The following is a 22,260-nucleotide window of genomic DNA, read 5'->3' on the forward strand; positions in this document are numbered from 1 at the left end:
TCCGATAAAATCAAGTGTGCACTGCGCAACGCCATCTGTGGCAAGGTCCACCTAACCACAGATACGTGGACCAGTAAGCACGGCCAGGGACGCTATATCTCCCTAACTGCACACTGGGTAAATGTAGTGGCAGCTGGGCCCCAGGCGGAGAGCTGTTTGGCGCATGTCCTTCCGCTGCCAAGGATCGCAGGGCAACATTCTTTGCCTCCTGTTGCCACCTCCTCCTACTCAGCTTCCTCCTCCTCTTCTTCCATCTGCTCATCCAGTCAGCCACACACCTTCACCACCAACTTCAGCACAGCCTGGGGTAAACGTCAGCAGGCCATTCTGAAACTCATATGTTTGGGGGACAGGCCCCACACCGCACAGGAGTTGTGGCGGGGTATAGAACAACAGACCGACAAGTGGTTGCTGCCGGTGAACCTCAAGCCCGGCCTGGTGGTGTGCGATAATGGGCGAAATCTCGTTGCAGCTCTGGGACTAGCCGGTTTGACGCACATCCCTTGCTTGGCGCATGTGCTGAATTTGGTGGTGCAGAAGTTCATTCACAACTACCCCGACATGTCAGAGCTGCTGCATAAAGTGCGGGCCGTCTGTTCGCGCTTACGGCATTCACATCCTGCTGCTGCTCGACTGTCTCCGCTACAGCGTAACTTTGGCCTTCCCGCTCACCGCCTCATATGCGACGTGCCCACCAGGTGGAACTCCACCTTGCACATGCTGGACAGACTGTGCGAGCAGCAGCAGGCCATAGTGGAGTTTCAGCTGCAGCACGCACGGGTCAGTCGCACTACGGAACAGCACCACTTCACCACCAATGACTGGGCCTCCATGCGAGACCTGTGTGCCCTGTTGCGCTGTTTCGAGTACTCCACCAACATGGCCAGTGGCGATGACGCCGTTATCAGCGTTACAATACCACTTCTATGTCTCCTTGAGAAAACACTTAGGGCGATGATGGAAGAGGAGGTGGCCCAGGAGGAGGAGGAGGAGGAAGAGGGGTCATTTTTAGCACTTTCAGGCCAGTCTCTTCGAAGTGACTCAGAGGGAGGTTTTTTGCAACAGCAGAGGCCAGGTACAAATGTGGCCAGCCAGGGCCCACTACTGGAGGACGAGGAGGACGAGGATGAGGATGAGGAGGAGGTGGAGGAGGATGAGGATGAAGCATGGTCACAGCGGGGTGGCACCCAACGCAGCTCGGGCCCATCACTGGTGCGTGGCTGGGGGGAACGGCAGGACGATGACGATACGCCTCCCACAGAGGACAGCTTGTCCTTACCCCTGGGCAGCCTGGCACACATGAGCGACTACATGCTGCAGTGCCTGCGCAACGACAGCAGAGTTGCCCACATTTTAACCTGTGCGGACTACTGGGTTGCCACCCTGCTGGATCCACGGTACAAAGACAATGTGCCCACCTTACTTCCTGCACTGGAGCGTGATAGGAAGATGCGCGAGTACAAGCGCACGTTGGTAGACGCGCTACTGAGAGCATTCCCAAATGTCACAGGGGAACAAGTGGAAGCCTAAGGCCAAGGCAGAGGAGGAGCAAGAGGTCGCTAAGGCAGCTGTGTCACGGCCAGCTCCTCTGAGGGCAGGGTTAGCATGGCAGAGATGTGGAAAAGTTTTGTCAACACGCCACAGCTAACTGCACCACCACCTGATACGCAACGTGTTAGCAGGAGGCAACATTTCACTAATATGGTGGAACAGTACGTGTGCACACCCCTCCACGTACTGACTGATGGTTCGGCCCCATTCAACTTCTGGGTCTCTAAATTGTCCACGTGGCCAGAGCTAGCCTTTTATGCCTTGGAGGTGCTGGCCTGCCCGGCGGCCAGCGTTTTGTCTGAACGTGTATTCAGTACGGCAGGGGGCGTCATTACAGACAAATGCAGCCGCCTGTCTACAGCCAATGTGGACAAGCTGACGTTCAGAAAAATGAACCAGGCATGGATCCCACACGACCTGTCCATCCCTTGTGCAGATTAGACATTAACTACCTCCCCTTAACCATATATTATTGTACTCCAGGGCACTTCCTCATTCAATCCTATTTTTATTTTCATTTTACCATTATATTGCGAGGCTACCCAAAGTTGAATGAACCTCTCCTCTGTCTGGGTGCCGGGGCCTAAATATATGCCAATGGACTGTTCCAATGTTGGGTGACGTGAAGCCTGATTCTCTGCTATGACATGCAGACTAATTCTCTGCTGACATGAAGACAGATTCTCTGTTACGGGACCTCACTCCTCTGCCTGGGCTTAAATATATGCCAATGGACTGTTGCAGTGGTGGCTGACATGAAGCCTGATTCTCTGCTATGACATGCAGACTGATTCTCTGCTGACATGAAGCCAGATCCTCTGTTACGGGACCTCTCTCCTCTGCCTGGGTGCTGGGCCTAAATATATGCCAATGGACTGTTGCAGTGGTGGCTGACATGAAGCCTGATTCTCTGCTATGACATGCAAACTGATTCTCTGCTGACATGAAGCCAGATCCTCTGTTACGGGACCTCTCTCCTCTGCCTGGGTGCTAGGCCTAAATATATGCCAATGGACTGTTGCAGTGGTGGCTGACGTGAAGCCTGATTCTCTGCTATGACATGCAGACTGATTCTGCTGACATGAAGCCAGATCCTCTGTCACGGGACCTCTCTTCTCTGCCTGGGCGCTGGGCCTAAATATATGACAATGGACTGTTGCACTGGTGGCTGACGTGAAGCCTGATTCTCTGCTGACATGATGACAGATTCTCTGTTACGGGACCTCTCTCCTCTGCCTGGGTGCTGGGCCTAAATATCTGACAATGGACTGTTGCAGTGGTGGCTGACGTGAAGCCGGATTCTCTGCTATGACATGCAAACTGATTCTCTGCTGACATGAAGACAGATTCTCTGTTACGGGACCTCTCTCCTCTGCCTGGGTGCCTGGGCCTAAATATATGCCAATGGACTGTTCCAATGTTGGGTGATGTGAAGCCTGATTCTCTGCTATGACATGCAGACTGATTATCTGCTGACATGAAGACAGATTCTCTGTTACGGGACCTCTCTCCTATGCCTGGGTGCTGGGCCTAAATATCTGACAATGGACTGTTGCAGTGGTGGCTGACGTGAAGCCTGATTCTCTGCTATGACATGCAGACTGATTCTCTGCTGACATGAAGCCAGATCCTCTGTCACGGGACCTCTCTCCTCTGTCTGGGTGCTGGGCCTAAATATATGCCAATGGACTGTTGCAGTGGTGGCTGACGTGAAGCCTGATTCTCTGCTATGACATGCAGACTGATTCTCTGCTGACATGAAGACAGATTCTCTGTTACGGGACCTCTCTCCTCTGCCTGGGTGCTGGGCCTAAATATCTGACAATGGACTGTTGCAGTGGTGGCTGACGTGAAGCCTGATTCTCTGCTATGACATGCAAACTGATTCTCTGCTGACATGAAGACAGATTCTCTGTTACGGGACCTCTCTCCTCTGCCTGGGTGCTGGGCCTAAATATCTGACATTGACTGTTGCAGTGGTGGCTGACGTGAAGCCTGATTCTCTGCTATGACATGCAGACTAATTCTCTGCTGACATGAAGACAGATTCTCTGTTACGGGACCTCTCTCCTCTGCCTGTGTGCTGGGCCTAAATATATGCCAATGGACTGTTGCAGTGGTGGCTGACGTGAAGCCTGATTATCTGCTATGACATGCAGACTGATTCTCTGCTGACATGAAGCCAGATCCTCTGTTACGGGACCTCTCTCCTCTGCCTGGGTGCTGGGCCTAAATATATGCCAATGGACTGTTGCAGTGGTGGCTGACGTGATGCCTGATTCTCTGCTATGACATGCAAACTGATTCTCTGCTGACATGAAGACAGATTCTCTGTTACGGGACCTCTCTCCTCTGCCTGGGTGCGTGGGCCTAAATATATGCCAATGGACTGTTCCAATGTTGGGTGACGTGAAGCCTGATTCTCTGCTATGACATGCAGACTGATTCTCTGCTGACATGAAGACAGATTCTCTGTTACAGGACCTCTCTCCTCTGCCTGGGTGCTGGGCCTAAATATATGACAATGGACTGTTGCAGTGGTGGCTGACGTGAAGCCTGATTCTCTGCTATGACATGCAGACTGATTCTCTGCTGACATGAAGCCAGATTCTCTGTTACGGGACCTCTCTCCTCTGCCTGGGTGCGTGGGCCTAAATATCTGAGAATGGACTGTTCCAGTGGTGGGTGACGTGAAGCCAGATTCTCTGCTATGGGACCTCTCTCAATTGATATTGGTTAACTTTTATTTATTTTATTTTTATTTTTATTCATTTTCCTATCCACATTTGTTTGCACGGGATTTACCTACATGTTGCTGCCTTTTGCAGCCCTCTAGCCCTTTCCTGGGCTGTTTTACAGCCTTTTTAGTGCTGAAAAGTTCGGGTCCCCATTGACTTCAATGGGGTTCGGGACGAAGTTCGGATCGGGTTCGGATCCCGAACCCGAATATTTCCGGGAAGTTCGGCCGAACTTCTCGAACCCGAACATCCAGGTGTCCGCTCAACTCTATTTGTGAACTCTCACTGCAGTCCTTGGTAGCCGTTTGGCGCCGGTGGTGTTGTGGAGTGGGCCTGCTGTGTAACCTACACTCCCTGAAGTGTATGGTAGCCGTCATGGCACCTAACAGGTAGAATTTAGCGTAGGAACCCATCTAACAGAGATCGCCTTGACGCTCGGCAGACGGGCTCAAATAATTTTGTACAAAACGATTTGCTAAGTATCTTGCACTTATAGTGTAGCACTTGTTATTTTTTATGCAATTTTGTACTCTATATTGCAGTTAATTGTTGCATTGCATGTCTTTGTCTTTCAATGTTGTTCCCTGCCATGGCAATGTGCTCCTGCGGTTTGGTATGTGCTGACTGACCCCCTTTTGTGGTTTTTATTCACATGAAATGCAGTCTTTGCAATCGATACAAGTAGTTCCCAAAGATTATATATTTAGGCTAGCTTCTCTCTCAATCAGACTGATCAATCTCTCCTTTTCCCAGCCTAAAATGATCCACTTTGATATATCATCTCTATATAAGTACAGATGTAGCAGGGTTAGCACTCAAACTCTTACTTCAAATTTCTTAAATCATTGTGTTATCTTGAAACGAAAGCCATTGAAAAGCAATTGAAGGTGTTTGCTTAGATTAGGTAACACAACTCAGAAATCTCAGAAAGCATGAGTGTTAACTCTACTACATCCGTATATGATATTGCCAGTATCCTTAGAGGAATACACAGTCTCTGAACAGGGGCTCTCAACCACATGCAGAGGCGGCTATAGCCACATTAGTGCCGATTACCTTCATTGCCAAAGTCCGCAATCCGTTTCTGTCTGCTAAACCTTCTGTTGATTTTTTCCCCTATAAGGGGAAAAAACATAAGTTGCTTGCCAATGACATTAACACTTTCAGTGCTTTGCAGGACACTTTATCATGAGTAGCTATGCCCTGTCAATGTAGAAAGAGAGGAAGATAGAAAGATCCGCTCATCTTTAATTATTATATTATGTTGAGCTAAACCTACCAGGGGTTATACCTGGCTTATAAGTATGTTTCCTGCCGACAGACCCCTTTGAATGTTTAAATCAGAGACTTGTCAAAGAGTATAGGATAGGGAATACTATAAAACATAACTTTTATTGAATCTGTTTAAAATAACAACGTCTTTCATTAAATACATAAAGCATATGAGTAGTGCATCCAGATATGCTTAACCACTTCAGCCCCGCTAGCTGAAACCCCCTTCATGACCAGAGCACTTTTTACACTTCTGCACTACACTACTTTCACCGTTTATCGCTCGGTCATGCAACTTACCACCCAAATGAATTTTACCTCCTTTTCTTCTCACTAATAGAGCTTTCATTGGGTGGTATTTTATTGCTGCTGACATTTTTACTTTTTTTGTTATTAATCGAAATGTAACGATTTTTTTGCAAAAAAATGACATTTTTCACTTTCAGCTGTAAAATTTTGCAAAAAAAAACGACATCAATATATATATTTTTCGCTAAATTTATAGTTCTACATGTCTTTGATTAAAAAAAAATGTTTGGGCAAAAAAAAATGGTTTGGGTAAAAGTTATAGCGTTTACAAACTATGGTACAAAAATGTGAATTTCCGCTTTTTGAAGCAGCTCTGACTTTCAGAGCACCTGTCATGATTCCTGAGGTTCTACAATGCCCAAACAGTAGAAAAACCCCACAAATGACCCCATTTCGGAAAGTAGACACCCTAAGGTATTCGCTGATGGGCATAGTGAGTTCATAGAACTTTTTATTTTTTGTCACAAGTTAGCGGAAAATGATGATGATTTTTTATTTTTATTTTTTTCTTAAAAAGTCTCATATTCCACTAACTTGCGACAAAAAATAAAAAATTCTAGGAACTCACCATGCCCCTCACGGAATACCTTGGGGTGTCTTCTTTCCAAAATGGGGTCACTTGTGGGGTAGTTATACTGCCCTGGCATTCTAGGGGCCCAAATGTGTGAGAAGAACTTTGCAATCAAAATGTGTAAAAAATGGCCGGTGAAATCCGAAAGGTGCACTTTGGAATATGTGCCCCTTTGCCCACCTAGGCTGCAAAAAAGTGTGACACATCTGGTATCGCCGTACTCAGGAGAAGTTGGGGAATGTGTTTTGGGGTGTCATTTTACATATACCCATGCTGGGTGAGAGAAATATCTTGGCAAGAGACAACTTTTCCAATTTTTTTATACAAAGTTGGCATTTGACCAAGATATTTTTCTCACCCAGCATGGGTATATGTAAAATGACACCCCAAAACACATTCCCCAACTTCTCCTGAGTACGGCGATACCAGATGTGTCACACTTTTTTGCAGCCAAGGTGGGCAAAGGGGCACATATTCCAAAGTGCACCTTTCGGATTTCACAGGGCAGTTTTTACACATTTTGATTGCAAAGTACTTCTCACACATTTGGGCCCCTAAATTGCCAGGGCAGTATAACTACGCCACAAGTGACCCATTTTGGAAAAAAGACACCCCATGGTATTCCGTAAGGGGCATGGCGAGTTCCTAGAATTTTTTATTTTTTGTCGCAAGTGATCACCCATATAGACTCCCTGATCACCCCCTGTCATTGATCACCCCCCTGGTAAGGCTCCATTCAGACGTCCGTATGATTTTTACGGATCCATGGATCGGATCCGCAAAACACATGCGGACGTCTGAATGGAGCCTTACAGGGGGGTGATCAATGAAAGGGGGTGATCAGGGAGTGTATATGGGTGATCACCCCTCTGTCATTGATCACCCCCCTGTAAGGCTCCATTCAGACGTCCGCATGATTTTTACGGATCCATGGATACCAAAACACATGCGGACGTCTGAATGGAGCCCTACAGGGGGGTGATCAATGACAGGGGGTGATCAGGGAGTGTATATGGGTGATCACCCGCCTGTCATTGATCACCCCCCTGTAAGGCTCCATTCAGACGTCCGCATGTGTTTTGCGGATCCGATCCATGTATCCATGGATCCGTAAAAATCATACGGACGTCTGAATGGAGCCTTACAGGGGGGTGATCAATGACAGGGGGTGATCAGGGAATCTATATGGGTGATCACCCGCCTGTCATTGATCACCCCCCTGTAAGGCTACATTCAGACGTCCGCATGTGTTTTGCGGATCCGATCCATGTATCCGTGGATCCGTAAAAATCATACGGACGTCTGAACGGAGCCTGACAGGGGGGTGATCAATGACAGGGGGGTGATCAATGACAGGGGGGTGATCAGGGAGTTTATATGGGGTGATCATGGGTTCATAAAGGGTTAATAAGTGACGGGGGGGGGGTGTAGTGTAGTGTGGTGTTTGGTGCGACTTTACTGACCTACCTGTGTCCTCTGGTGGTCGATCCTAACAAAAGGGACACCAGAGGACCAGGTAGGAGGTATATTAGACGCGGTTATCAAAACAGCGTCTAATATACCTGTTAGGGGTTAAAAAATTCGGATCTCTAGCCTGCCAGCGAGCGATCGCCGCTGGCATGCTGGAGATCCACTCGCTTACCTTCCGTTCCTGTGAGCGCGCGCGCCTGTGTGCGCGCGTTCACAGGAAATCTCGGCTCTCGCGGGAGGACGCGTATATGCGTCCACCCAGAAGAGCAGGGCCACCGGCAGGACGCAATCCTGCGTACAGCGGTCCTGGAGTGGTTAAGAACACAAAGGTGTGTTTTTGTTACATGGATGGAGTCTCTCTTTCCCTGTTCTAATCTCATCAATATTGCTTCTTGCTATCACTCGCCATTAGAACAGCAACCCCATCCGGCTGTTGTTCCTAAACCCTAATGCACTATGCGTATTATGCAATTATTGATAGACTGTTATTTTAAACAGATTCAATAAAAGTTATGTTTTATACTATTCCCTTCCCAAAAGTAGATAGTTAGAGTCAGGAATAGTTCATAATCCTGGACATACATTTAAATCTGGGACTATCTGTACTGAATATTTGTAGTCATTGGTTTAAAAGTCTCTAAAAGATTTATGCTTAATATGCTGGGCACTACTTTAGAGGTGGAAAAGGTGCAGCCATAACTTTACTATGTATTTGAAACAGTAATTATAATGAATTCTGCTCATGAAATCTTTTTACATATTCAGGTATTGTACAGGAAGAAAATAAAAGATGAAGGGTGAAATAAAGGATGATGGATGAATCTCGATAAAAATTAGAATTTTGAATGAGATTTCTGGCAACGTATTCCTCTCATACTGAATACAGCTTTCACACTTCCTTCTACATTTCCACTATGTTTTTTTTTATACTTCATTTTGAGTTTGTTGTGACAAAAATACAAACTTGTAGACTCACAGTAAAAAATAATGCCAACAGTAGTTAAAGGGATTTCCCAGGCTCGGATATTGATGACCTGGGTTATAGCAGCTCAGCTCACCTGAAGTGAGCTAAGCTGCAGTACACCAGTATAGCCCTAAGCTTTGACCTAACTGTGATTCCATTCACAGTGCTAGTTCCAGTGAAGGTGGCTTCAGGTATCAATTAATTGGTGGGAGTCAGGTAACTATGCCACCTGCTGCACTAAACACTTGCTCTCATGCCACACTACTGGCCGAGCAGGAAAGGTTGCCAAAGGTAAACTCAGCCAGGCCAAAATTCAAGTTTGACTGTCCAGTAGTCCAGGGGACCTTGGATCTGGTGTGACAAGGTGCAGTCCAAGTATGCCACCACCTGCTAGTTCAGGTTCTGCTCCATGTCCTGATACTGCTTTCCTCAGTAGGTGGGTGCTCATTAGAGACTCAAGACTTAAGTTGCTGTTGATGGAGCTGGTGCTGCTCCTGTTAAAGAATGATATATAAAGAGATAAACAGGCACTCTTTCATCCAAGAATGTACCAAGAAAAATGTAAAAAGATGAAGAAACATTTTATTTCATCCACATATATAGACAAATTACATGAAATACAGGTGAAACTCAAAAAATTTGAATATTGTGCAAAAGTTCATTTATTTCAGTAATGCAAATTAAAAGGAATTGCTTTAATGCAGCTTAAAATTAGAATTTTGTGAAAAGGTTAAATATTCTAGGCTCAAAGTGTCACACTCTAGTCAGCTAATTAATCCATACCCCCTGAGCAAAGGGTACCTCAAAATTAGACTTTGGAGTTTTATAAGCTGTAAGCCATATTCATCCAAATTATACCAAATAAAGGCTTGAAATATCTCGCTTTGCATGTAATGAGTCTATCTCATATGTTAGTTTCACCTTTTAAGTTGCATTACTGAAATAAATGAACTTTGCACGATATTCAAATTTTTCGAGTTTCACCTGTTTTGTTCTTCAATAAAAAGCATTAAATATTATACTTCAATAAAAATAAAAAAAACACGATAGATTATTCTTCAATAAAACATATAAATAAATAATTGGGCTTCATGGATGTGACTGTGCACCGCTCCGTCCGGCCCAGAGACCCAGAGAAGTGATGGTGTAATCTGAGGCAGACAAAGAGGCACACCACCACCTACGTGCCACCAATGTGTCCCAAAGGATCCTAGTTGAGTACATATAACATAAAATCTCACCCTAAAATAACCCCCCACTGTGAAGATGGACCATATAGATTGATATAGTTAAAAATTTGTTCCTGAATCAGTATAATTAACATGCATGAGGTGTATAAATTGAGCACATGATCGTTGATAAGAATGTTCAAATTTATGAAACAGTCTCAGTGGTGCCCAATATATCAATTCAAATGTAGCTGTAGGATGTTTATAGTTTCTTTCGCATATTGAGATAGAGGCGATAATGTATTCAAAACGTATCCTTATAGAGTTCTCTGTTACAAAGTAAATTGTTACGGCATCATTTCACCAGACTTTGCTCTTCTCTGACTTATATCTGTGAAGAACTTTCCAGTAACCGTTCAGTTATTTTACCTCCCTGCTACTTATTCCCTTTGGAACAATGGACGTAGACATCTGTGTATCAAGGAAGTGTACACACACTTCTGAGACATTCAGTCTGCTTCTAACCACAAGACTGACCTACTTAAGTAAAATACATAAGATAACACTCTTGACCAAGCCCTGTTTTGTAACCACTTAAGGACCACAGGTTTATACCCCCCTAGTGACCAGGCCCTTTTTTACAAATCGGCCCTTCACAACTTTAACGGTTTATTGCTCAGTCATGCAACTTGGCACCCAAATGAATTTTTCCTCCTTTTCTTCTCACAAATACAGCTTTATTTTGGTGGTATTTGATTGCTGCTGAGATTTTTAGTTTTTCTGATATCAAAATAGACCACAATTTTCTAAAAAAAAAGTGTATTTTTAACTTTTTCTGGTAAAATTTTTGAAATATAATTACATTTCTATACAAGTTTGTGTCAGAATTTATTGTTCTCCATGTCTTTGATAAAAAAAAAAATCCAATAAGTGTATATTTATTGGTTTGCGCAAAAGTTATAGCGTTTACAAACTATGGTACAAAAATTTGAATTTCCGCATTTTGAAGCAGATCTGACTTTCTGAGCACCTGTCATGTTTCTTGAGGTGCTAGAAGGCCAGGATAGTATAAATATCCCCAAATGACCCCATTTTAGAAAGAAGACACCCAAAGTATTCGCGGAGGGGCATGGTGAGTTTATGTATGATTTAATTTTTTTTCAAATGACACTTTGAGGAAAAAAATAAATAATAAAGTTTCCATTTCTGCTAACTTCTGGCAAAAAAAAAAAAAAAAATCTCCCACGGACTCACTATGCCCCTCAGTGAATACCTTGGGGTGTCTACTTTTCGAAATGGGGTCATTTGTGGGGGTGTTTACTGTTCTGGTATTTTGGGCGGGGCTAAATTGTGAGCAACCCTGTAAAGCCTAAAGGTTTCTCGTTGGACTTTCGGCCCCTTTACGCACCTAGGCTGCAAAAAAGTGTCACACATGTGGTATTGCCGTACTCAGAAGAAGTAGGGCAATGTGTTTTGGGGTGTATTTTTACATATACCCATGCTGGGTGAGAGAAATATCTCTATATATGACAACTTTTTCAATTTTTTTATACAAAGTTGTCAATTTACAGAGATATTTCTCACACACAGTATGGGTATATGTAAAAATACACCCCAAAACACATTGCCCTACTTCTAGTATGGAGATACCACATGTGTGACACTTTTTTGCAGCCAAGATGCGCAAAGGGGCCCAATTTCCAATGAGATTATTATTATTATTATTTTTTTCAAAATCATACTTTATTTAGCAAAGCAGCGAAGTACAGAGTAGGAGTGTTGGAGGGAAGACAAGCCTCCACACTTCTTACATAGAAAAATTAACACAATATAACACAGTATAAACTGCAGGTCAGGCATTGCAATGTATATAAAGCAAAAATGTATCCAAGATACAGATCATATAATAAGTATACAGGAGATTACTCTGAAAGATGGACACCAATTATTACCATTACGAGGGGTCTCCGTGTATCGCGTACTTCCATATCCGAGACAGGCCACGATAAAGGAAATCAAAATGTGCGCCACTAGGACCTCCAAGTGTCTTATATAAGACAAAGGTTAACTGGTTAGAACTGACTGATAGCCTCTAAAGGAAATCCATTTATCCCAAGACCTCAGAAACTTGTGGTGCGATCTCATTTCCCAAGAGGATAGTTCCTCTAATCTATAAATCTGATCCATCTTCTGCAACCATTGTTCCATTGAGGGAACCTCGGAGGAAAGCCACTTTAGGGGGATCAGTAGTTTAGCAGCATTTATAAGGTGTTTGAACAGTGGCAAATTTGGGGGAAGAGGATCTCTTGGAAAGAGGTTTAGGAGAGCCGCTTCGGGAGATGTAATAATGTTAGAACCACAAATTTCATTACTGTTTGGAAAACTTTTTCCCACCATACGGACAATAATGGACAAGACCACCAGATGTGAAAAAAAGGTGCCTCTCTGAGTCAGGCATCTCCAGCAGGTATCAGATGCTGAAGCCGAATACAGACAAGTTTTGTCAGGGGTTTTATACCACCTTGTGATTATTTTGTAGTTGTTTTCCTGGATTTTGACACATCTCGAGGCCTTATGAGAGGAATTGAAAATAGTAGTGGTATCAACCGTCGTTAAGCATTTACCTAAATATTTCTCCCATAGCCTAATAAAAGCCGGTGTTGAGGCAAATGGAGGGGTTATCAACCTCTTATACCACTGCGAGATCATCTTTTGGGGTGGGGGAACTTGATTAATCATGTGCTCACACCAGGTAATGGGCCTTAATAGGGTATGCAGATGGGCATTTTGAGATATGTAGGCCTGTATAAAATGAAGACCTAAGAAGCCTGAACCAGGGACCCTTAGAAGATCTTTCATATCTTTCAAGGAAATTAGTTGGCTGTCCCTGTACAAGTCCACCAATTTCACTGAGGACCTTCTAATTTCAGTGGGAAGGCTGTCCCTTAGGGCTTTGGGGGCCAAGTGGCATATATCCGCTACAGTTAAGATAGGTGACGGGAGTGGTGAATTTAAAGGGGTGTTTTGTAGGGAGTACCAGGCTTGAAGGGTGGCTTTCATGGTGGGGGAAAAATCGGGGTGTGAAGGTATCTGGGACATACGACCCAAAAGGGTTGCCTTGAAAGGAGTCCCCAGCAGCGATTCTTCCATCGAGACCCAGGATTTGTGTCCAGGTGCCACTAGCCAGTCTATTGCTCTAGTAAGTAGGATGGCCCGACCATACAATTCCGGGTCTGGTAGCGATATACCTCCTCTCTCTCTCGGGTAGGACAGCAATTTATATGACAATCTAGCCTTTTTTTTTATTCCATATGAAAGACCTGAACATAGATTTGAGTTTGGAGTAATAGGAGGAGGGGACAAGGATGGGCAGTGTCTGTTGAAGGTAGGTAAGTTTAGGAAGAATGAGCGAGAGTAAAATATTTTTCCTTCCGAACCACGAAAGCGTAGGGACATCCAGGGAATTTATATCTTCCGTCAGCTTGTTCTGGAGAGGGATATAATTCAGGCTAAAGAGATGGCCAGGGTCTGTACTAATTTTAATCCCTAAATAGGTTATGTAGGGGGAGGACCAATTAAAAGGCGAGCAAGCATCTAAGTGAGACTTGACAGAGTTTTTGATGCCAGTGGAGATTATCAGTGACTTATTGTGATTAACCTTGAAATTCGAAAGTAATCCATAAGTTTCCAGATGGCCATATATCTTGGGAAGAGCCACTTGGGGGTTACTGATCACTAAAAGAATATCATCCGCAAAAGCGGCGACTTTATGTTGTTGGTCCCCCTGAGATATTCCCTGGATGTCCCCGTCCATCCGAATGGTCTGAAGAAAAGGTTCAAGGGCGAGGATAAATAATAAAGGGGAGAGGGGGCAGCCCTGGCGAGTGCCATTTCGTATTACAAAGGGAGCAGACAATGTGTCATTCACTCTAACTGAGGCGGAAGCCTGCGAGTACATAGCTTCTATGGCACAGATAAAAGAGGGAGGAATGTTTCGGATACGCAGCGCTGAGTACATAAAGGACCATTTGACTCTGTCAAATGCCTTCTCAGCGTCTGTGCTAAGAAGGACTAAGGGGAGGTTTTTCCTTTTGACATAATGGATAATGTTAAGAATTCGTGCTGTATTGTCTTTCCCCTCTCTATGTTTCACGAAGCCTACTTGGTCTCTATGAATGAGCGAGGGGAGCAATTTCGCCAGTCGGTTTGCTAACATTTTAGCTAGAATCTTTAAATCTATATTGAGAAGGGAAATAGGCCTATAATTGGGACACAAGGAGTGGTCTTTACCCTCTTTAGGAATTAACGTAATGTGGGCCCTGGTCATGTCAGCAGAAAGGGGAACCCCACGTAGGGAATAATTATAAATTGGCAGGAGATGAGGGATCAATACCTCCTGGAAGGACAAATAATAAGGAGTTGGAAGTCCGTCCGGACCGGGGCATTTTCCTCTGGGGGAATTTTTTATCGCATCTAAAATTTCATCATGGGAGAAAGGGGAAGCTAATTGAATTTTATCCTGTTCCGAAATCTTGGGGAGTGCCAAGCTCTCTATATATGAACCAAAGGGCGTCAGAGGATCTGTACTACCCGAGAGAGAGCGCGAGGAATCGAGGTTGTAAAGAGATTGGTAGTAGTCCCTAAACAATGAGGCGATTTTGTTTGGCTCAAAGGTAAATCCACCTTCTGGAGTTTTCAGCTTGTGTATATAGTTATTTGACTTCCTACTCTTGAGTCTAGACATCATGTAGCGGGAGGCTTTGTTCCCATGAGCGAACATTTTATATTGGGAATGTAGGAAGAGCTTAGCTGATGCCATATTTAAAAGATTTCTGAGGGAGGCTCTGCACACCGACAATTCTTGTAAGTGAGCTTCCAGCAGAGATCTTTTATGAGCACTTTCTAAAGACGCAATTTTGGTGTGTAAGGAATCTATCATTTTTTGCCTTTCCTTCTTAAGATGTGACCCCAGACTGATACAGTGGCCCCTAATGAACGCTTTATGGGCGTCCCAGATAATTTGTGAGGAAACCCCAGGGGTACAGTTAATATTAAAGTATTCTTCTAGAAGGTGCAGTAGTTTGGTTCTGGTATCTTGAGCACTTATGAGCAACTCATTGAATCGCCAATGACTGGTGGGTTTATGGGTAAGAGGGGGTTTTACGTGAAGGTATATTGGGGCATGATCGGAAAGGATAATGGACCCTATAGCCGCCTCGGAGCAAAGCTGAAGATGTTCCCTTGAAATAAACAAGTAGTCCAGGCGGTGATAGGACTTATGCATTGGTGAGAAAAAAGGTATAGTCCTTGGAGTCTGGATGAATAGTTCGCCATGCATCAATTAATTGTGCTTTTGATAGTGTCCGAATAAGGGAACGGATACCTTTTTGGGATTGGACAGATTTATGCGAGGAGGAATCTATCAGCGGATTCAGGACAAGATTTAAGTCCCCTCCCATTACCGTAACACCGTCTCTGAATGGCTCTGATTTTGCTAATACAGATTTAATCCAAGGAATCTGTCGGGTATTCGGAGCATACAGATTTATGAAAGTGTATAGATGTTGCCCTATCTTCCCTTTGACCATTATGAAACGACCCTCTGGGTCACTCAGCTGGTCCTCTAGGATGAAAGGTACTTTGCTCTGGAACCCAATGCTTACTCCTTTGGAATTAGATGTAGGAGAGCCACAGTGATACCAGTTGGAGAAATAGGAATAAGACAAATTTGGGAGGTGTTGGGACTTGAAGTGGGTCTCCTGTAGGAAAACAATATTAGCTTTATCCTTTCTCAAAATTCCAAAAATCTGGCTTCTTTTAGAAGGCGAGTTGCAGCCTTTTACATTATAGGAGGCAATTTTAAGAGCCATCACGGGAACAAGGAGAAAGGACAAAAATGCTGAAGCATGCGTGTCTGTATATTAGTCAAAATGAAAATTTGAGTATAATACTTAATAGTGGGATGACCCAGCCAGGGAAAAGGTTGAAGTCCAAATGATGGAGTGACCTGTCTCGGATGGATAGTGCTCCACACAATGAAAGACCTGCGAAAACAGTTAAACACTATAAGTAAAACAAACAAAGAAAAATTGGAAACTACATAAGGGTCCCGAGGGACTCCAGTAAGGGGGGGAAATGGCATTCGCCTATTTTGGACCCGGCAATAAAGGTCGAATATTACCGGTCAGTCAGTCAAGAAGTCAACTAAAATATACATTAGAGGGCAGAGGCCATCGAGATAGTGGCCTAGAGGGTCCCAACTACGGTTTGCGGGAAAAGGGGGAATAAACTAAAGGTCCCAGAGTACGTATATGCTGGACCTACACGGGGAACGCCAAACCGAGAGTCGGCCTCAGGGTAATTATACAGACCTCTTGTAGTATGGCCACATCTATACAGTATAAAATTGCATGAGTGTGAGCAACCTGTTACAGTGTATAGCTTATATCTTCTACCTGAGTTCCTGACTCACAAGATACCTCTAAAATTCTGATACCAGGTTGCGTTCCCGTAGTGTCGACTATCCACCTCTCTCTGGACCAACAAATAAGTCCATGAACAATGTATAGGTTAGAACATCACCCGGTGTAATTAATTATGCAAATACTTCAGAGGCGCTGAGTACATATAAAGACCTGTTGCCTAAAAATGCGCAATAGAACACCACTGGAAGAAGGAAATGATGGGCCTGCGCATAACCACGGTCGCTGAGATAGCCTAAGACCTGCCTTGAGTAGCTTTGACCGAATATCACCTGAGTATACCAGAAGCAAAATCGCCTGATGCGCATAAGCCGGTGATACTAGGAATTTTGAGGTCTAAATACGACTATATCATGCGAATAAAGAACATAATCGGATTATGTTAAAGCGCGAAATGACAACTAATTCCCTTCATGGCCAACATAAGACACTACGTGAAACACAACTAGGCATTTAACAGTAAACAGCTAGATAATCAGTTACCAGATGGACATCAATTCGGATACGCCTTGTCTCGTCTAGTAAAACTTGAGAAAAATCCTGAACTGCGATATAATTAAAGAAGGTATTCAATCGCATACGTTATATCGAGTTGTGACTTCGTAATGACGGTTAAACACCTATCACTGGACCTTCTAATAAGACCAGAGAAACCAAATATAGGCTAATCCCTCAGCAGGGGTAACCAATCATTAAAATAGTGTAGTGGTGCTGAGCGCATACAGTGATCTATTGTGTGAAGCTGCGTACTAAAACAACACTGGAAAAAAGGGAGTGACGAGCTTGCGCATACAACGGTCTCTGAATTAGTCTTCAATCTGTCTTAAAACGTACACCCCCGAATATCTCCGGAGTATACCAATAGCAAATCGCCTGTTGCGTACACGCCGGTGGTATAGGGTATATTTGCAATCAAAATCTGATTGCATCCTGTAGGTAAAGAAAACAATCTGGCTGTAATAATGCGCATTATGACAAATAATTACCGAAAAGGCTAACAGAAGGCTCCTCGTGAATCTCAACGAAACAGTTAACAGTATTCAGCTAGATATATCGGTTACTAGACGGACATCGTTTTAAACACGTAATGTCCCGTCCAGTAAACCTTAAGAAAATCTCGATATGCTATACAATTTATGGCCGCTTCCAATCGCAACTTGCGAACAAGTACCATGTACGTTAGGGCAATTTTTAGAGCTACATTAGAGTACATCAGATGACAGGTTTAAATAGTCAGAGAGGTGGTAGAAAGAATTACATTGGGGAAAGCTGGAGGTATGACAGAGACAAATTACAGGGGGCCAGGGTAAGTGAGGAAGACAAGGGGATAAATTGGTTGATACTCATCCGATGCGAATAGAACTGTTAAGACGCGAAAAGTCACAATTTCAGAAGACGTCGGTCGCAATACGCCTAGGGGTAAGAGGATGACTTTTCTTTTTCTCTTTCTGTCTTTGTGCTTTAGGTGTCCCTTTCAGCTCGAACGCTGTCACCTTAGGCAGTTTAGGAAGAGCAGTAATGTCCTGGATAGCGTCCCAATCTTCAATGTCCAGGGGATTGATATCTAGTAAATCAAATGCTGGGCCTAGGTCCACGTGCGACTTGATGGTGATCCTCCTGCCTTGATGCGAAAAGGACAGACCGAACGGGAACTGCCAATGGTATAAGATCTTGTTGTTCCTAAGCCAATCTGTGAGGGGCTTGAGAGACCTACGTTTCTGTAGGGTCACCGGAGCAAGGTCTTGAAAGATATTTATCGGCACCTCATTATATTTAGCTCCACCCGGTAAACGAGCCTTGTTTATTATGGCTTCTTTATCTTGGAAGTGGAGGAACCGGCAAATTATATCCCTGGGGGGTTCGTTGCCTTGTGGTTTTGGGCGCAGTGCCCTGTGGGCTCTCTCGATTATAATAGAAGCAGAGCGCTCTGGGCCCAATAATTCTTCGCATATCTCCTTCACTATGGCGGAGGAATCTTGTGCGGATTCTGTCTCTGGAACTCCTCGGAATCTGAGGTTATTCCTTCTCCCACGGTTCTCCTGGTCTTCCAGGGCGCTGAACATTACATTTAGGTGTGCTTGGCATTTTTGAAGGTTAAGGGCCGTTGCCGTTTGAAAATCCAGGATTGCGGCTTGATTGTTCTCTAAGGCCTCCACTCTGCCGCCAATATGTCTGACGTCTTGCCTCATGGAGGAGAGTTCGCTGACAAGCGGTTCCATAGCCCTTTGGAGAGCGGAGTCCAGGTATTTTCTGGAAATAGGGAGATGCTTGCGATGCCTTGAATCTTCCATGTCGCTGGTGTCAGCTTGTATCTCGGCCTCGCTCTCCTCCGTCTCTCTGCTGGGCTCCGGCGCCATTTTAGTCTCCCTCGCGGCACAGATCGCTGCAGCTTTTTTGATGAATTTATCCATGTCGCCGCAGTTTGACTGGTGCTTGGGAGGAAGGGATGAGTCCCCTGTTCGTTGCTGGCCAATCTTGCCCATCTTTCAGGTTAATAAACTGACTTTAGCTGCTATTAAGCCGGGTCTGAGCAGCAGAGCTCAAGCGCACACATCCATTCAGGTCTGGCCCTAGCTCCGCCCTCCTTCCAATGAGATTATTTTTTCAACACATTTTGAATGTGTTTAAATTTACCAATATAAGTTTCAATTTCTCTTCTTCTATAATACATAGTAATACCTCCAAAAATAGTTATCAATTTACATTCCCCATATGTCTATTTTATGTTTGGATCATTTTGGGAATGCCATAATATTTTTTGGGGATGTTACAAGGCTTAGAAGTAAATTTTGCAATTTAGGACTAGTTCAGGTCTGAAGTCACTTTGTGAGGCTTATATAATAGAAACCACCCAAAAATGGCTCCAATCTAGAAACTACACCCCTCAAGGTATTCAAAATTGATTTTACAAACGTTGTTAACCCTTTAGGTGTTCCACAAGTTAATGTCAGTGGCGTTAATGTTAATGGCAAATGGAGATAAAATTTCAGAATTTAAATTTTTGGGGAAATTTTCCATTTTAATCCATTTTTCCAGCAACAATGCAAGGGTTAACAGCCAAACAAAACTCAATATTTATTGCCCCGATCTGTAGTTTGCAGAAACACCCCATATGTGGTTGTAAACTGCTGTACGGGCACACGGCAGGGCACAGAAGGAAGGGAACGCCATATGGTTTTTGGAAGGCATATTTTACTGGACTGGTACACCATATTTCATTTGAAGCCACCCTGATGCACCACTACAGTAGAAACGCCAAAAAAGTGACCCCATTTTGGAAACTACATAATAAAGGGGGCAGTTTTGTTGGTACTATTTTAGGGTAAATATGATTTTTGGTTGCTCTATATTACACTTTTTTTGAGGCAAAGTAACAAAAAATTGAAATTCTGAAATTTCATCTCCATTTGCCAATAACTCTTGTGGAACACCTAAAGGGTTAACAAAGCTTGTAAAATCATTTTTTAATACCTTGAGGGGTGTAGTTTCTTAGATGAGTCACTTATTTGGAGTTTATACTCTAGGGGTGCATCAGGGGGGCTTCAAATGGAACATGGTGTAAAACAACCAGTCCGGCAAAATCTGCCTCCCAAAAACCATATGGTGTTTCCTTCCTTCTGTGCCCTGCCGTTTGGCCATACAGCAGTTTATGACCACATGTGGGGTGTTTCTGCAAATTACAGAATCAGGGCAATAAATATTGAGTTTTGTTTGGCTGTTAACCCCTTTTGGGGGGTTTGTTTCAGTTTTACAAAATAAAGCATTTTTTTGTGTCTGAACATTCTGAAAGCCATATTATTATTTTTTTTGGGCAACTGTCTTATGTAGGGGCTCAATTTTTGCAGGAAGAGATCGAGATTTGGCTGGTACTATTTTGGGAGGCATATAACTTTTTGATCACTTGCTATTACACTTTTTGTGATGTTAGGTGACAAAAATGGATTTTTTGACAGTTTTTTTATTCTTACTTTTTTCACATTTCTTTTAATTTTTTGGGGACCCAGACCCACTTGAATCTTGAAGATCCAGTGGGTTTGATGTCTGTATAATACAATACAGTACACTATATAGTGTACTGTGCTGTATTTTCACTTTACATTCACTTTGTATTTTCATGGACCACGGGGATCAGAAACCTCCAAAAGCAACCACAGGTTTGAATTGACCTGCGGTTTGCAGCGATTGCCAATACGGGGGGGTCACAGGACGCCCTTCGGCATTGTCACAGAGTGCCTGTTGAATGATTTGGCTGCGGCAACCCGACCGGTTGGGAGACAGAACTACTATCAACAGAGAAATTAGGGAACGAGTGGCACTGTTCGGGCCAAACCCAACTACCTAAATCATCCTACAGGTGATCAATAGTGTGACAGAGCATGCGAACCAAAGGGAACAGCCAGAGCTACAAATGAGGCTAGCTGAAAACCAGCAATTCTACCGAACGGAGGGAACAGCACAGTTGATTTGTGGAAAATTCCCTTCAGCGCATTCAAAAGCTTTAACGAAAATGAAAGCAAAATCGATGGCTATCTGGCAGATTTTGAGTGCCAGTGTGCCCTACACAGAGTGGCTGCCGACTAATGGATCTTGATATTATCAGGAAAACTGTCGAGCAAAGCAGCTGATGCCTTGAGGGCTGTACCAGAGCAGGAGATCCACAGCTATGCACGAGTAAAGAGGCTCTCCTAGCTCAGTACGCAGTAACCCCTGAGTCATACCGCAGAAATTTCAGAGACTCTCGCAAAGTGGACAGAGACTCTTATGCAGAGTGGGCCTGCCGCTTGCAGCTCTCCACTTCCAATTGTGTCACAAGCTGCTAGGTCACCACAGTGGATGACGTCCTGCAGCTCATTTTACTGGAACAATTTTACGACCACATCCAGACCAACGTCAGGGATTGGGTAAGGGACCGCAGACCCCTCTCCTTACCTGAAGCAATCAAACTCGCTGACGAGTATGCCTATACCCACAAGGAGGCATGTACGACGCCTCGGATACAACCCCTTTGGACCGAGACACCACCACCACCACCAGCAACAAGGTACCAACACCCTCAGCAGACCAATACTCTCCAACCCACGAAGCCCAGCTGGCAACGATCCCCGCTGTTTTCGCTTTAATCAACTGGGGCACCTGCGCAACGAATGCCCACTTGAAGACCCCAGGTCCAACTGGACCTGCCCCGGGTTCTCCAACTCCCGGGATGCAGCCCATTGCATGGAGGGAGGCCAAAGAGTTAAGCTGTGAGGAACCCCTAGGCACGTTATACGAAGCCCACTTGTTCCAGTCTACCATCACGGACAATGAGAAAACTGCCCAAGGCCTCAGGGACAGCGGCGCTACCATCACCCTTGTTCAAAGACACTTGATTGACAATTTGTAACTATCAGGGCAATATATTGCTGTTTGAGTGGCGGGGGGGGGGGGGCTATTTATCTGATTCCCACGGCCAAGGTACCTCTATACTGGGGTGTTGGAGCTGGAAATGTCCATGTGGGCGTCATGAAGGAGTTGCCCAGAGAGGTCGTATTGGGCAATGACATTGGGCCACTAACCTCCGCTTTTGTACCCGCAACTACACACGAAGCTCAAGCCATGACCACCAGAGACCAAAGCCATGCTGCTGAGACCCATCCGCCTCCTACCGAGACCCAGGAAGGCCAACCTACCCCACCCCTGACTGTAGACCCCATGCCTGGGACACCACAGAGGACTTTGGGAGGGAAGTAGTTGG

This window comes from Bufo gargarizans, chromosome 4, assembly GCF_014858855.1.
Source record: "Bufo gargarizans isolate SCDJY-AF-19 chromosome 4, ASM1485885v1, whole genome shotgun sequence".
In the NCBI taxonomy this organism is placed as follows: Eukaryota; Metazoa; Chordata; class Amphibia; order Anura; family Bufonidae; genus Bufo; species Bufo gargarizans.